General features: G+C 34.4%; 1 protein-coding gene and 1 pseudogene across 13 annotated transcripts in view; one reads left to right on the plus strand and one right to left on the minus strand.

The window, feature by feature from the left end:
- The window catches only part of LOC100713782 (sodium/glucose cotransporter 4), a 145855-nt gene that overhangs the window by 111417 nt on the left and 15897 nt on the right, over window positions 1-18541 (minus strand). The gene's annotated exons all lie outside the window — the stretch shown is intronic.
- On the plus strand, window positions 4061-4786 carry LOC100735500 (RNA transcription, translation and transport factor protein-like; annotated as a pseudogene).

Consider the following 18541-nt stretch of genomic DNA (forward strand, 5'->3'; position numbering starts at 1 on the left):
CTTCTGTCTCCATCGTTCTTAACAGGTTGTATCTTATTGGATTTTATTATATGTGATAATATAAGCAAAAACTTTTATAGACAAGGAGATTATAACAGAAACCATTGTTCATTTTCTGTTAGCTGGTTCTAAATACCCTGTAATATTGTCATTCTCTTGAATAGTTTTACATTGTCTTGATATGTTTGATGCGACAGTATATGACGTTATACTCAAAGATTTCAAGGAAAGAGACACTGTGGTAATTACTTTTATGTCGCGATATCTGGTGGTGAAACACTATTTTGCTTAAATGGTTATGTTTTGACCTGCGCTGTTTTGTTATTATGTCCTCTTTTATCTCAATCTCCTTTTTTTATTATTTACTTTTTTATTTTTATCTTTTTAATTAAGGGAAAAATAAAAAATAGCAAGATATAGTAACCCACTTTGATTTCCTATTAAAAAACCTGAAACCCTGTATTGCTCTCACCATATGGTTCTGACTGGTTTTCCCCTATTCTGCCTTGCTTGATAGTACCAAGTTCGAAAGTATAGGCAACAACTGTGAAGACAATAAGATTCATTATGACGCCCATTCTGGTTGACTATTATCTTCTTTTAAAGTCCTGTAATGTCTCTAATGTTTTGGTTTTATTCTTTATTGTTTTGTTCAATTTTATTATAACTGATGATATAGGCAATTCTTTTTAAGATGGCAAGAGGCAGAATGGTATCCATTGTTGATCACCTAGTATTTTGTTTTTACATTATCTATTATGTCCATCCTTTTGATTTGACTGACTCTGTTCTATCACGTCACATTTGGTTTTGCTCTCTTCAACAAAAAGTAATAAGAACTGTGGGAGTAATAAAACCCAAAATGTGAAATTGTCATTGTACAAAAGAAAGGAAAAGAAAGTGCTCTAAAAGATATAACTTCATGTATATTTAAGTGTATAAGATAGATGACCACATTACTGAGTTTTGTTGGATCACTGAACAAAACTGTTTGCAGTCTCACTGTTTGAAAGTCCACTTTATAAGCTTTAATTTTGTAACTTGAACAACTATTGCTAAGATAACAATATGTAATCTATTAACTAGTGATTTCCTACTGTTTATTTTTACTGAAATTCTGTATAAGTTATACCCTTTTTCTGTTGTTTTTCTTTTTCTCCTTAAATAAAATTTTAAAAAAATATATAAAGAAAATATAGAGTACATGAAGCAGACTCAAAGAGATTACCAGGAAATTAAAAGCTCCATTGAAAGCTGGCAACACTGCTTGAAAGAAACTAAGGACAGATTATACAAACTGGTTTGCAATGTGGGATTATGAAACAAAAAACTTTCTAAAAATAACCAGAAAACAAGCAGTAACAATACAAAGGCTAGAACACAACAAGAGGATCTATAACTTGAGAATAAAAAATGTGAATGAAGAAGCAGGGGTACAAACAAAGGAACTACAAAGGCTATTCATAGAAATAATTAAGGAAAACTTCTCAAACATAGGAAAAGAAAATAATATTCAGATGTATGAGGCATACAGAACTCCAGCCACCTACAACCAAAACAGAGCTATACCCAGGCATATAATAATCAAGATCCCAGAAATTCAATGTAAGAACAGAATATTAAAAGCTGTTAAATACAAGAAACAGATTACCTATAAAGGAAGGTCCATCAGAATAATAACTTCTCAACACAAACCATCAAGTCAAGAAGAGCCTGGAGTGAAATATTACAAGCCCTGAAAGAAAATAACCTCCAGCCCAGATTGATACACCCTGAAAAACTGTCTCTAGAAAGTAATGAAGAAACAAGATCCTTCCAAGACAAGGAGGATTTGAGGAAATTCGCAATCACCAATCCAACTCTACAGAGAATACTGCAGGGCATTATAGAGAGAAAGAAAAAAGTACCAAGATTCCAGGAACAGTGGTAGAGAGGCCTCAAAGAATGGAGCAGAAAGCAGAATGAAGCCAAGCAGACAATGGCAAAAAAAAGAGGCAGAGAAGGTTGGTTATAATCTCTAATATAGATGGCCTTGACACACTAAATTTAAAGAAAAGAGAATCACACGTAGAGTTGATCAGGAGGTAGGGTCCACTGAGATGCTCTTTATAGGAAATATAATTAATATGAAAAAAGGTACATAGGGCCAGCGATTTAGCTCAGCGGCATAAGCACTTGCCTGGCAAGCACGAGGTCCTGAGTTCAATCCCCGGCAAAAAAAAAAAAAAAAAAAGGGTACATGGACAGAAAATCAAATATGAGAAAACAATGCTTTATGTGACAGGGAACCAGAGTAATAGGGGCAACTAGACAGTATTTGTGGATAGGTGGGAAAAACAGGTTTTAATAGGTAAAGGAATACAATTAGTGATGAAGTCCAGGAGGGAGAAAGTTCAGAAGCACTTAAGTAAATAGCAGGTTGCCCCCCAATCTAAAACCGAGGGTCTTGGTAAAACCCAAAAATGCACAATATTCCCTGGGAGAGTGAAAGGGGAGGGATAGTCTTAAAAAAGACGGCAGAAGATCAACATCTTAATAGTGTATCAAGAATTAAAACCCATATTACTCACATCACTCTGCTTAGATAGATTTTATTCTGTCCCAGTTTGTCTACTTGCATTAGTATTAAGGACACAGACAGCTATCCCAAAAACATCAGGATATAGCACAGTAATCATCTTTCATTTCCTATTAACTTAATCTGGAGCCCTGTATGACTTATACTGTTTTATCATGACTGATCTTAGTAAAATCTGGTTTGTTTGGTATCGACAAATTTTATTCAAAACTGATACTATTGATAGTATAAAGTCTGAGAGTATAGGCAACTACACTGAAGATGATGAAATGAACAAATACTATGAAGAAAAAGAGACACTAAAGTACCCAGTGCTGATCCTGGAGTGTCATAATGTGAAACCCAGCAATAGTATTACTCTTTGTTAAGAGTGATTTTAGCCTGCAAGAGTTTGTTCAATCTCAACATAAATGAAGATATGGACAACTGTATATATGTTTAAGTGTATAGGATTGATAATCATATTACTAAGTTTTTGCTGAATAGTTGACCAGAACTGGTTGCAGTTTCGCTGTTTGAATCCCCACTTTATATGCTCCACTTTTGTATCTTGAATAACTATTTGTAAGAGGAAAATATGTAATCATTAACTAGTGATTTCTTACTGTTTATTTTTTTCTTTCAAAGTATGTACTATTTCTACCTGTTTTCTGTTTTGTTTAGTCTTTCTTTAAATAAAATTTTTGTTAAAAAACTATAAAATGGCAAGGATTTAATTCCCCTATAATTCTTTACATTCTTTATTCTCTACCAAAATCTTTTAACATGCCCAGCAGTTACTCAGCACTGCCTGTAACTCCTTAACAAAAAGTAAACATACAAATAATGAGAAAGCAGAATAGAAAAACAAAAGCTAACAGAATCTCTCACCAAAAGATCTGGATATCTGGATGCAACAAACAGTACAATTTTTCCACTAAAGAAAAATGTTACCAGATGTAAACCTAATCTATACAACAAATGAAAAGTGCCAGGAATACTAAATATAACTTTTCTTGATTTTTTTATTATTTAAAAGATATTTAACCTCACAACAAAATAGCAATAAATTATGATGTTACAACATACATAGAAGTAAAATATATCACAAGAGTAAAACTAAATTTAGGAGGAAATAAAAGTATGCATCCTGATCAGTCCTTAGAATATATATGAAATGGTACTATATAATTCTCAATAGACTGTATTAAGTAAACTACATATACTGGAATTGTTACATCAAAAGGAAACAAAATAAGAATAGCCAAATAAGATATCCAGATTTCATACTAGAACAACATAGTTAAGCTAAAACTACATTTCTAAAAATTCTTTCCCTACATAGTTTCAGGATAGTAATGGCCACTCAAAATTTATGCAAAATTTGGCAGGCAGACAAGAAAAAGCTAGAATTATTGCCCTCAAAAAAGTCCAGGTACAGGCTCACCCTAGCTTCTCCTCTCCCAGGGGCGGCCTGGGGAATGCGAGGGAGAAGCAGGGACCATGTTCCAACACAAGCTGATGACTCTCAACTATCACAACCCTGCTGGCTTCAACTGCAAAGATAAAACAGAATTTAGAAATTTTATTGTTTGACTTAAAGAACAGAAATTTAGACACTCCCACATTTAAGACAGACATAATTTAAGAAATATCCCCAGCAGTGACTGGCCTAAGTTTTTTGAAAAGTATCTCAGAAACATTGACTGTCCTTTCAAGATTCAGGATCCACAAGAAGCAATTGACTGGCTGCTTGGCTTAGCTGTTAGACTTGAATATAGAGATAATGTTGAAAAATACAAGGACTTATCACCTGACAATGCAAAAAATACTGAAATGCAACTTAAAATGCAGAACCACTGATCAATTTGGCTATACACAATCAGTTTTAAGGTTGGCATAATGGCTTTGGCTAACTTCCTTCAGGTAATTACCATGGTAATTGGATGGTAATGCTTAAGGCAGTTCACATTTTGGTTCAGGAGGCCTAACACAGTATGCAGTTGGTAAAACAAATCAAAATAGAGTTTCCTTGTTGCTTCAAACAAACAAATTCTTGGTTTTGACACAGTAGATGCAGTTCATAATAAAGCTGCTCAAATTCTGCGATTGCTGCATATAGAAGAAATCAGAGAGCTACAGACAAAAATTAATGAAGCCATAGTAGCTGTGCAGGCAATTACTGCTAATCCAGAGACAGACTACAGACTGGGGAAAGTTGGAAGATGAACACTTTAGACTTCAGCCTCTTACCTATATGTATAGTTGGGAACTATACACTTCTGGCATGTATTTGGCAATCAAATCTCACTTTGGAGGGTGGACTCTAAGAACACTGACTATGTTCTAGAAATTTACCACCACAGTTACTTTTTTTCTTTAATAAAGTTTAAGAAAGTGAAAAAAAATCCTGGTACAAAGCCAGGCATAGTGGCACATAGTTGTAATCTCAGCTCGGGAGGCTGAAGCAGGACAAGATCACTGCAAATTCAACGCCAGTGTTGGCTACATAGAGAATTTAAGACCAGTCGAACTGAGTAGCCAGAGCTTGTCTCAAAAAACAAACAAACAAACAAACAAACAAAAAATCTAGGTCCACACCAAGTACTACTGCATCTCACATACACTGTCACTATCTCCTGGCTCACTCCACTGCATAAGGGCAGAAGACTAACCAAGAATTCTTGCAAATTCATGGCAATTTTGCTCATACACGAAGACATAAAAACTCCCAACCCAGTTTTGCAAATCAAATCAAGCATTCAATGGAAAAGCTGGCTTGTAAAATTGTAACAGTATACTTATCCACCTTATTCATTGGATCAGCACTAACATCAAAATCACCATGGAAGGCAGACATTTTTGAATCAATTTAGGAGATCACAAAGCAACTAAAGACACTCACAGTAGAAGACTTTTAGAACTTCAGAAAGTGACAAGAAAAACAGGTTAAGCCTGTTGGATGTGAGGGGGAATATTCTGAGAAGGATTAATGGCAACGCGTCTTTTTTTATAACAAATTTTTAAAACATAAACTTGCATTTTTCAATACTACTTCATATTCTTAAAATGGTGAAACAATGAATGTTATTTTATCACAATAAAAAGCCCAATATATAGTTTTAGGCTTGTAAATTTTTAAAACCGGTAAAACGAATGCAGACAGATGACAGAAATCAAAATAATGGAAGCTAGACACAATATAGGCATGAACCTATAGTCCAGCTAATGAGGACGCTAAAGTATAAGGAACACTGAAGAAGCTTAGGTTAGCTGGGGCAACACAGAAAGAAGCCACTTATTAAGAGTAAAAGAAGTAGTCAAAAACATTGGATTATTCTGGATGATCTCAGATACTGACTAGAAGGAAAGGCAGCTGGATTTGCTTATTTCATTTTCTTTTTTCTTTGTTCTTGCTCTTGGCTTTCACAATACCAATGTATTTTTCAGAATTGAGGAAGCTACAAATCCAACATCAAGGTGTCAGCAGAGGGCCTTTCTTCAGAGGCTTCTTTCATTGGTGTAGAAATGGTCATTTTCTCCCTGTGTCTTTATATACTCTTCTTTTTGTGTCTACCTACTAATCTCTGTTCCCTTTATTTTATATATATATATATATATTATATATATATATGATTTTTTTAACCTGAGTGTTAATTACATGTGTTCATTTTGTACCAGTTCATCAAATTATACTCAGGATTTGTGTTCTTTGTTCTCTGAATAGTATACACTCAAAGTTTTGGGTTTTTGTTTACTTGGTTAATGACAGATAAACTGTGGTTTTTCTGAGGTAAGAATCTGGAACATGCACACAGGCTGATTTTCAAAAATAAGTTACCAATCCAGTAAATAAGTACACTCCAACATCTATGTGATAGTGTACTTCTATTGCATATTACCTATCTTTGGCTCATACAGTACAATTTTTCTAAAATGGTCAAAACAGTGGTTCTATTTTAAAATATTCTCCAAAAGAAAGTCAATTTCTAATAACTGGAGAAAATGAAGGTATCTAGGAAAGTAACAGGTATATATAGAAAGACTATCAAGAATCTAAATATCTGTTTAAATCCTTGCTTTTCATTAATTTGGGTATATAACAAGAAGTGAAATTGCCAGATCATATGGCAATCCCATGTTTAATTTTTTGAAGACATGATAAATTTCTTCCATATACATAGTTCACCCAAAAAATGTATACACTTCAGGAAAAGAAAACTTGTTCACCATGGTTGCAAGAGCTCTCCAGGTTGGAAGGTAGGGAGACCCACAGAGGAGAAGATGAAGAAAATAGACACAGAAAGCTGGGGTCAAGTGGAGCCCTTCCCCAAATGGAACAAGAAGACTGCTCAACCACCGCAATGCATTTATTTATACATTTGTCATATGATGCCCCTTTGCTTAACTTGCTCCTTAAGGGGACAGGTACACCTGTTCATCTCCAGCACTCTACGCCCTCAGGGCGTTCTTTAGTGCTCTATGTCCTTGAGGCATTTTTTAGGCACTCTGCTTTCAGTTCCACACTTGTGAACATTTGTGAATGATCACTAGCTCAGCAACATTTGTATAAATATTTTACTACTAAATTTATTGAGTCATCATGAGATTAATATAAGTTACTTTTGGCCTCTACATTTATAAGAGGTGTTCAAAGTCATGACCAATAGCTTCTAGATATTTATTAGTATGACGAACTGCTGCTTGGGTACCCTGGGTCACTGAGATTGCTGCACATGAATTTTCAATTTCTTCTTTAAGAGCCAACAGTATTGTGCATTTTCTGCAATATACAACATACTCTAGGGTTCCCCATATAAAAGTAACACCATTTGTTGAAAAATCATGTACTTATTTCCTTTGCTAAAGGGTATATACACTTTTCAGACTCTGTATTTTTTTGGCAGACTCTGTCTTTCAACTTCATTAAGTATGAGCCAAGCATGATGGCACACTCATGTAACCTACGCACCCTAGGAAAGTCAGGAGGATCACAAGTTCTACCTAGTCAGGGTAACTTAAGAAATTGGCAGGACTTTTCTTCAAAATAACAAAAACATTTAAAAGGGCTAAAAATGTAGCTTAGTGCAAAAGCCCTGCGGCTTGATCTCTAGCACAGAAAGAATTATGTGTTACTTCTAGAAGCTTTTCCTTTTTAAAAAAATGCAGAAAATGTCATACATATAATTTATATATATAATTATATATATGTATATATAATATATAATATATACATAAAATTTGTCTGGTCTTCATGACTCTTGTCCACCTTGTTCAAAACATTTATCCTCCATATCAAAGTATTCCCAAAGTATAGCTGCTTTTATTATGAGTAGTATTAATATTTGATTTTTTTCCCCCCTTTGGAGGTGCCAAGGACCCAAGCTAGGGCCTCACACATGGAAGGGAAGCACCTGGTATATGAGCCACATATACCTCCAGCTCATTTTAATAGTTGCAAATAAAAGTATTATGGGTTTGAGGGGGTTATTTTGATTTAGTCATCATTGTTGCTCTTGTTGTTGGGTGCTGAAGACTGATCCCTAGGTTTCTGCACTGAGTTACCTCATTCCTTTCTCACACTGTGTTTCCCAGGCTAGCACTTAATCCTCCTTCCTCAGCCACCTAGTGTTGGGCTTACAAGCATGCATACCAGCTAAAAGCATTTTGCATTTTTTAAAAATCTTATTAGGTATTCTGACTTCCAAACTGTAAAGGCTATCAAAATGATCAAGTCAGTGTTCCTTTTATCAAAACAAGGAATGCTTCCCACCATTATTGGAAAATCAAACACTGAACAATACTCTCACAGCCTATCCAACAATAAATATTTCATAGTTTTAGAATTTGAAAAGTTATTTCATGAAGAAAAATAGAAGAGACAGATGATTCAAACAAGGATTAAATTTTTATGTAAGAGGAGTTGTACCTTCTTAACAGGGATACATTCTGAGAAATAAGCTATTGTACAACACCAACGAATGTACTTAAACCTAGATGGCATGTGTCAATGTGCCCTGGATGCAATTAACACATCCTATCATTACAAGATGTCTGAAGTTATTGACAATGTTTACAAGGCATACTATTGTAAACATTGCTGTAAAAGTAGAAGCTGTTCTAAAATAGTAAAAAGTATAGTACAGCAAATACATAAACTCATAACATTGTTGTCTATTATATTATCAAGTATTATGTACCACACATAATTGTATGTGCTATCTTTTTATACTACTAGTAACACAGTAGGTTTATTTACACCAGCATCAACACAAACAAGGAGTATAGTTTGCACTATAATGTTACAACAGCCACAGCATCACTGGTAAACAGTAATTTTCCAGTGCTACTATTAGTTTATATCAGCACCATTATATCTGCAGTCAATTATTGACCGAAACATCATAATTTGGTACATACTAGTATATAAATGTTATACAGATATTTTTAAAAAGATATCCTAACAACAATTATTATGTTTAATGAGTATATAAACCAAAACATTTATTGATTAAATTTTATTAATATTCTCCAAAAAATAAAATTTTAAATTTTTACACATTGTACATTGGACATCTTTTGATAACAAAGATCTAGATAAATTCATTTTAAGAGCTCACATTCTTCTTTCTATCCACAAGAGGGAGCACACATTTAACATATCAGAAATTTATTACATACTTAAATTTTCACACAAGACTTGAATAGTAACTTAAAAACTAGTAACAAATCTACTAAAAGTGTTTATTGAGTGTCTATCATGTACCACACAAATGCTAGGGTCTAGAAATACAGGTTTCATAGCACTTCAGGTAATCACACTTGTAGAATCACACAGGAAACATAATAAAACACAAAACATATATACTTTTTTATAATACTACTATAAATTATCATGCTATCATCTCTAAGTATTCAGCCCAACCGACAATACAAATAAGATGTAAAGAATAAAAAAATAAGTAATTTACAGTCTAACAATGTAAAGGACAAATAACATGTCATAGGCAATTTATTACATAAAGAATCATGGTAGACTGTATTTTCTTTTCTCAAAGTGGACTACAATGATCTAAACCACTTTTTTTTTAGTTTAACCAAAATACTAGCAGATTAACAATTGGCCATGGAAATTTGGGGGTGTAGTTAATGACAACATTTCAGGAGAAGTTTATTTTTTTATTAATAATGACATTAAACATTTAATTTAACCTTTTTATTTAAAGCATAAAACTTTTTATTTTAAAGAGACTAAAACCAAACAAAACAAACTGAATAAAGCTAATCAGAACAGAATAATGAAAGGGATGTAAGACTTCAAAACAAGATAACAGGAAATCAACAATGGCTACCATGTCTCTTGTTTTCTTCAAAACAGCGGTCCAGGGCTGGAGATTTAGCTCAGTGGTGTAAGCGCCTGCCTGGCAAGCACAAGGCTATGAGTTCGATCCCCAGTACCACAAAAAAGAAAAAAAAAGAAGCTGTCCATACCATTGGACAAAATAAAATCAAACAAAATACAATCAAAACAAAACAATGAAAACATTACAGCACTTCAAAAACAGATTAGATGAAATTAACAATAGCTACCATAATACATCCCATTATCTTCAAAACAGCTGCCCATGCCATCAGACACAGTAAAATCAAAGAGAACAAGACAGAATAAAACCAAAGCTAACAAAACTATAAAAACAATACAGGAATTCAAAACAAAATGATAGGAAATTAACAGTGATTACTACCTTCCCTTTTTACATGTCTGCTCCCTAAAAATTTCATAAAATCTATTGTACATTTTGGATTCCATTAACTCTTTCAATTTTTTACACCAGAAGATAACACAATGTTCACCCATGAGTCCGAATCATTTCACCCATAAGCATGGTTTCAAGTTGCATCCATTACCTATAAGAGCCTCAAGATTATTCTCTGTAGATGAGTAGCTTTCCATTGTATGAAAATACCACATCTTTCTTATCCATTCTAAGACTGATTGGCAAATTACCCCTGCTGTTTTCTGGTTTCCTGTTGCATGGAACATTATTTTCTCTCCTTTGACTTTCAGTCTATGAATTTCCTCAAATGTGTTTAAATTAATCTGTTTAAGTTAATCTGTTTCTTGTATACAGCCTATTGTTGGATCTTGTTTCTTGATCCACTCTTGCTGGGTTTTTTTTAGTTTTGAATTGAGTCCATCTACGTTAATGGTTACAGTCAGCATGCATTGGCTTGTCTCTGCCATGCTATATCCTCTTGTTGGCCCTCCATGATTCCCTTTGTTCAGCGGTCTGCCCTGTTTGGCGAACCCTTCTGCTGCTGTTCCTGGAACCGTGATCATCTTTATCTCTCTCTAGAATGTCCCTCAGTATTTTTTGTAGGGCTGGTTTGGTGGTCATGAATTCCTTCCGTTGTTCTTTATCATGGAAGTATCTTATTTTTCCATCAATTTTGAAAGATAGTTTTGTAAGCTACATCAATCTGGATTGTAAGCTGTTTTCTTTCAGGATTTGAAATGCTTCACTCCAAGCTCCTCTTGACTTGATGGTTTGTGTTAGAAGTCTGCCTTGGTTGTGATGGGTTTTCCTATATAAGTGACCTGTTTCTTTTCTCTAACAGCTTTTAATATTCTGTTCCTGAGATGAATTTCTGGGAACTTGATTAATATATGTCTGAGTGTCAATTTATTTTGGTTATGGCAAACTGGAGTTAATATGTGCCTCACTTATCTGTATGCCAGATCCTTTCCCCATGTTTGGGAAGTTTTCTGCTTTTGCTTCTGCAAATAGCTTTTTCACTTCATTTGTTTTGACCCCTGCTTCATGCAGCTACACTGAGGCTTTCCTGATAGCCATGGGTGGGTGGTGCCAGGGCTGCGGCTTTTCCCAGCCTGCATGGCTACATCAGGACTTCCCCTGGTTGCAAATACACAGGGGCATGCTTGTGTGATTCTCCCAGCCCACACTGACTGCCTGCAGGAAACAAGCATCTCCAATGGTGGCATGAGGGCACACAGACATATCTGGCTATTTCTTCCTTCCCACTCTGGTCATCTGAGGGAAGTAAGCTTCCCAATGGCAGCGTAGGTACATGGGCAGGTCTAGCTGTTTCTCCGTGCCTGTGCTGATTACCTGAGGGAAGCAAGCATCCAGACCAGTGGCAGGTGCACAAAGGTGGATCTGACTGCTTCTCCCTAGCTGAGCTGGCTCCCTGCAGGGGGCAAACCTGGTAGCAATAAGCATATAGGGATATGTCTGGCTGTTTCTCCTGGGTCTCTTTAAAATGTACTAGTGAGCTGTAAAATCACTGGCAACACTGAAAACTCTCAATCACATCTCATAATGACATTTGAATACAGCTATTTTCATGAGCTAAACAAGGATTTTTTTTTACTTCAAAAAGGCCATAATGAAGTAAATAGTTAACCTCAAGAGAGTTCTTCCAATTAGCTGAGTACAGTATCAAGGGAAGGCATATTGGCAGGAAACAAGATGTAGTTTTATAAAAAGTCAAGTTGTTATCAAAGTTCAACTGTTTTCAAATACAAATCTAGCCATTTAACTAGCCCAGTAACTTTAGAGATATTATTAAGCTCTCCGAACCTCAGTTTCTTACTCATACAAAGGTAATAATCATAATAATAACAGGCATAAGGCTGTTGAGCGACTAATAATAATATAAGTAAAGTGCCAATCATAATAATAGCTCAAATATTAACTCCATTTTACACAAGAAAAGACAAAAGGCCACATGACATGCTCAGGCTTACAAAACACAAAAATAAAAAATTTTATTTCTAGTAATACACCTTATTTTGAAGCCTATTTGTTTTGATATTGATTTATTACACCAAGCCAGGCATAGTGGCAAATGAATATAATCCCAGCACTCTGGAGGATGGGGCAGAACTGAAAATTCAAGCCTAACCTGGGCGACTTAAGACCTTGTTGCCAAAATTTTAAACATTTAGAAGGGCTAGAGTGAAGAAGCTCATTGTGTGTTGTTTCAATCACAAGTATAGCAAAACAGGGGCTGAGGGTTTAGCTCAGCAGCATAAGCGCCTGCCTTGCAAGCAGGCAGTCGTGAGTTCAATCCCTGGTACCGATAAAAAAGAAAAAGACAAACAAACAAACAAACAAAAACAAGTATAGCAAAACAAAACAAGTAACAATTTTATTATGATTAGGATCTACATGGTATCTTTTTCCTTTCATTTCCAAACTAACTGAGTCTTAGTATTTCATGTTTCTATTTTTTTGGTAACAAGGATCGAACTTATGACCTTGCACTTACCAGGTAGGTTGCTTAGTCTACTGAGCTAAATCTCTGGCCCTCATGTTTCTCTTATAAACAGTGAAGATTAGTCCTTCATTTTCATCTCTACTTTTCTATTATTTAGCCTACTTATATCAAATGTAATCATTGACATAGCTGAGTTTAGGTCTATCATTTTGCTTTTGTTTTAAACCTGACCAAATGGAGTTTTTTCTATTATTTCTTCTTATCTGCATTCCTTAGGCTTAAGCATGGCTTTAGTAAGCCATTTTAAGTCTTCCACTGTTTTTTTAACCTATATTTCTATTTATAAGCAGTTGTTTAGGATTACAAAAAGTATCTACAACTTACCTGTCTACGTTGTGCTAATATTACCACATCCCACAGAATGTAAGAACCTTATATAAACTGAAGTTACAAAAGAACTTCATTTACTTCTTCTCTTTTTGCTATTATTGTCATATATATTTTATTTCCATAAATATAGTTTTATATTTATCCACATAAATCCCATTCCCAGTGCTCATTTCTTCCACAGATCCATGTTTCCATCTAGTATCATTTGTCTACAACCTAAAGACCTTCCTTCTGCATTTTGATTAAATGTAAATCTGTAAGCAACAAATTATCTCAGATGTAACAGTGCAAAAATGTCTTTACGTTCCCTTTTATTTTTGAATATATTCACTTTTGAATTTTGAATATAAAATTCTAGTTAAGCCATTGTTTCTTTCAATAACTAACAAATATTTTGTTTTCTGGAGTCTAATTTCTAATGAAAACTTAGCTATCATGGTGGCTACTGACTGTTCCCTTCACAAAATGTTCCCTTTCACTGGGTTTTAGCAGTTTGACTATGATGTGTGTAAGTGTGATTTTCTTGGTACTAAACCTATTTGGTGTTCATTAAGCTTCTTGAATCTGTAAATTTATTACTAAAAACAACTAACTACAAATTTACTTAAAAACTTTGCACTCCAACAGGGAATCTTTGAGGATATTTTCTTAACAGAATAAATGCTGGAAGAATTTAAAAACAGAGGGGAAAATACAGAAAAATTAAAAGAAATCTCTTACTTGCTACTATCAGGTTGTCTCAAAATTTCAGGAAAAAAAAAATCACATATAAATGTTACCTTATAAATAAATCCTTCCTAAAAAGGAAAGTGTGTGATCATTAGAAGTCACAATGAATTCACTATGAATAAATTCTGCCAAGACTTTTTTGATAAACAACTTGGCTAGCCTGTCAGGAAAAAAAATATATTTCAAAAACTTAAGATTTCAGCAAAGCAATGGAAAAAATTGTTTTGCAATTTTCACCTAATTTTAATTTAATTTGCTTCAGAACAATAAGCACTGACAGTGTGACCTTTGCTAAGGAGTAAACTAGGTACTGGCAATACAGAGGTAAACATGATACAGTCTGAAATCTCAGGGTACCGAAAAAATATTAACAAACTGATGCTCATTTACATACACAAATGACACAAAACTAAAGTAACTACATTTTAATGACAAAATCAGGATTCAAAAAACCAAGTCATATCTTTTCCTTATTTCAAAGAAGTAACTTGCTCCTAATTTGAGCTCAATTAACTAGTTAATATTCAATAAGAACATACCGTGCCTAGAAGCATGTTAGGCATGAGGAGTACCAAAACTTTAAAAAGACAGTTTCTCACTGTAAGGACTCACAAGTGTTAGTAACTAAAGCAAAACAATATTCACAAAGTAATGTGACAGCTATAATGATAGAGACATATATGTAAAAATGAGGCAAATAGGAAGGGAAGACTTCACAAAAGATACAGTCTATATAGACCAAGAGGCTGGCAAATGGGAGAACTGATAAAAGCAAGGAGACACAAAATGACATAAATTCAAGAAAACTACAAGTATCAAAATATTACTACAGCACAAGGTATTGGGAAAAGTGTAGGCTATATAATGCCAAATCACAAAGGTTTTTGTTAGCCATGTCAATAAACTCAAACTCTGTCTAAATAAAACAGTTGAATATGGACTCAAGGAAACAGGAATGAGATTGGTGCATGAGTAATCAAGAACATGTAACAGTTAGTTAAAAGCAAAGAAAGAACAAATATCCAGAAATCATGAGACAGAATAGAGTAAAAAGGAAAAGGGCAGTAACACTTAAAAGAACCATGAGGAAAAGTGAGAAATATGGTTTCACCCAGACTAGAACAGGATCACTGGATAGTATTTTTACACTAGGAATAGACTGCAAAGCTTTTAAACTGGAAACAAGCTGAGAAGAGGGACTTTGGATAAAGAGATGCAGAAGCCAAAGGAAACAGAAAAACTAAAGAAGGAAATTCTTAGAGATGATTGAAGGGCAGGCAGAGGATGAAAGCAAAATAAAGTTCACTGAACCAAAGAGGTTCAAATGATTAAATTTATTTTTTTTCAAATGATTACATTTAAAATGAGGATATTATGCTGCTATGATTTGAATATGGTCTGTTCCTTCCAAAAGTCATCCCCATTATGAGGTTATGGCGTTTCATCCTGTTTACGAGGTCATTAATGTGAAAATCTAAATCCAACTATAGTGTTTATTTTTTTTTTTGTCTTTTTTCATTTTTATCGGTACCGGGGATCGAACTCACGACCGCCTGCTAGCAAGGCAGGTACTTATGCCGCTGAGCTAAATCCCCAGCCCCCAACTCTGGTGTTTAGATCTGAAGTTTTTCAATAAAGTTCATCAGGAGGGAGGCTCTATGATTAAATAAGAGGGGTTTTATAAGAATAGACAGGAGGAAAAAAAAATAAAATAAAATAAAAAAAAAAAAAAGAATAGACAGGAGGGCCGGAGTTTAGTTAAGCGGCACAGGTGCTTGCCTGGCAGGTACAAGGTCATGAGTTTGATCTCCAGTACAAAAAAAGAAAAGAAAGAGACCAAAAGACACACACAAATGAACATCTCAGGAGTCTATCAATACGAAAGACATTGTCAGATGAGGTCCCTCCATATTGGGCCTCCAGGGCCAGAGCCAAAATACGTTATTTTTCTTTAAAACCTACCAAATCTGTGGTACTGTGTTGCAAGCAACAGAAAGGGGACTGATCTCATGTCTTACTTTCAGGAGATTTTAAATCATTATCAAGAGATTTAAATCATTATCGTTATCAGTTAAATCATCATTTGTGTCAAAACTGTAATCATACTAATAGTAATACAATGTGCAAAACTGGGGGAAAGTTCATCCTACTATACTTGAAACTCTGGGAATACTGTTTTCACTCCCAAGGTCCAGCTTTTAGGTGCACAATGACATATAAGTATACCAGTCTTAGAACTGTGACCAATATGAGTCAGGTAGTAAGAACCATTGACTCAAATGACAAATAAGTAATCGGCCTCCTTTGAGAAACTGCTCCTAGCCTGTCTAAACCCTGACAGAGTTAGTATTGTTGGTACTAATACCAACAAGCCTACTAAATACAAAAGAATAATCAAAATATAGTGACTATTTAAATTTTAATTATTACAGTAAAAGACAGATTATCATTAATCCCCTTCAAAATATTCCCTCTCACTTTAAACATACTTATCCCACCATTCCTGCCACTTTAAAAAAGCAGTTCTGGAAGGCCTGTTTCATGTCTTCACAATGTGTGATCAAAAACAGTTAAAAGCTGGGAATGGCATGGTCAAGCACCCCTGTAACTCCAGCACCCAGGAGACTGAGGTAGGAGGATCACTGTGAATTCAAGGCAAGCCTGAACAGCACAGTGACACCTCATTTCAACAAAGACCAAAAAAAAAAGGCCAGTAAATAAATAAATAAACAGTTCAGCATTGCTGCCAAGTATCATATAATAGGAAGGCAAACTTATAAAAAACATAACGGAATGTCCTTATATATCTTTTTCAGGGATCTGACACCATGAGATTTCTGGTTCTTCCCTATAGGCGACATGATCATAAAAGGAATTTAAGGCATCAAGGCAGTCATAATAGCGCAACTAAAGATATTTACAAAAGAACATTTCTAGAATTGCTTCAAAAAGTGGCAAGAATAACTGTGTTTGAAGCAAAACAGTATTTTGATGGGAATTAATTACAATATGTCTTTTATTGTATAGTGTTTTTAACTCAATCTTTCAACATTATTTTTCTATCATACCTCACATAGTTTACAGTCTCTTTGCAGTTTAAAATATACATACATATACACACAGAGAAAAAGGAACCACATGATAGCAATGGTGGATAAAACTGGAAAAATTAGGGCTCAAATAGTAAATGCTAATGATACTTCAGTTGCCTTCACGTGATAGAAAAGAACTTCTGTTTAGATCTAGAGTAAAAGAGTAAGTTACAAAATGGTAAACTTCAATTAACTTTATTAGCTGCTTTATAAACTAGTGATCTCCCAACCACAAAAAATGTTCAAGTCAAAGCTGGATACAAGAAAAGATGAGATGGGACTTTAGCCTGTGACTTTTCCCACAACATAAGCATGGCTCTACCAGACACTAAACATCAAATAATATTCGTTCCTTTAACATACCCAATATTATTAGTTTAAAGAGTTATTATATGAGTGTGTCCATCTTATACATCGGAACTAGGTTATACATTCCTCTTTCGCTACTCTATACTTATTGTAAGAATTTTAAGAACACTGACTTTAACTTATGAGAAGAGATACATCAGGGTGCCCCCACTCACATTCATGGGTGCATTCACATTTTGTATTCACATTTTCAACCAATGATTGAAAATATTCCAAAAAAGTTGCATCTTTACTAAACATGTATAGAATGTACCCATAACTGGTATAACTACTACTTAAATTGCATTTGTATTATATTAAGTATTATAAATACAATACAGATGATTTAGGCCTACAGGAAGATAGATTTATATGAAAATACTATACAACTTTTTATAAGGGAATTGAGCATTCTTAGATTTTGGTATCCACTGGGAACTGGAACAAATTCCAAGCAAATATGAAGATATGACTGTATAGAATGACTCAGAGCTGACAATCAGTTTTTGTCAAATGAGTGAAAAAAGTGTAGCCTAACATGTAATTTTCATATTTTTCCCAAACTCATATAATAATACATGTGAAGTCATTCAAATACTTACTGAACAACTAAGAACTGAACAACATTAGTAGCATACATACTGATTTAAAGTGGTAAGAATCAAAGACATTCTTTTTTTATTTAAGGACTGTCACTAGTACCACCCAATCTGCAATATACCCATCTCTTTTATCCTAACACAATGCCAACCTACGAGAGGTATTTCAGTAAACACTTTGTGGGCCAAGCTCAGAACACCCTAACTGGAACTGCTATAGCAAGTGGTAACAGCTAACAGCCATAACTCTATAATTTCGTACCATTGTTGGGCAACAAATGGCAACAGCAAGATGTTCCTGGCCAGACAAGGTGAAGGAGCTCAGTAATAACGCATATGGAAATGAATCCTAGGGTCAGTTACGTATGGCTCCAGTGACATTCATCAAAAGATAACTATATTCAAACTAACTTCAGAATCTGAACTCTAGAAATTCCAAAGTTCTACTAGACACACACACTACACACACACATACACTGCATGGGTTAAAAAAGAAAAGAAACAAAAATCCTTCTAAAAGACACACCAAGAATGCAAGTGAGTGTTTTTTGGCATACTAATATTTTTATCTCCAAGATCGTAGA

This window comes from Cavia porcellus, unplaced genomic scaffold (assembly GCF_034190915.1).
Source record: "Cavia porcellus strain 051 isolate PalLab524CR breed Dunkin Hartley unplaced genomic scaffold, mCavPor4.1 scaffold_25, whole genome shotgun sequence".
Classification (NCBI taxonomy): Eukaryota; Metazoa; Chordata; class Mammalia; order Rodentia; family Caviidae; genus Cavia; species Cavia porcellus.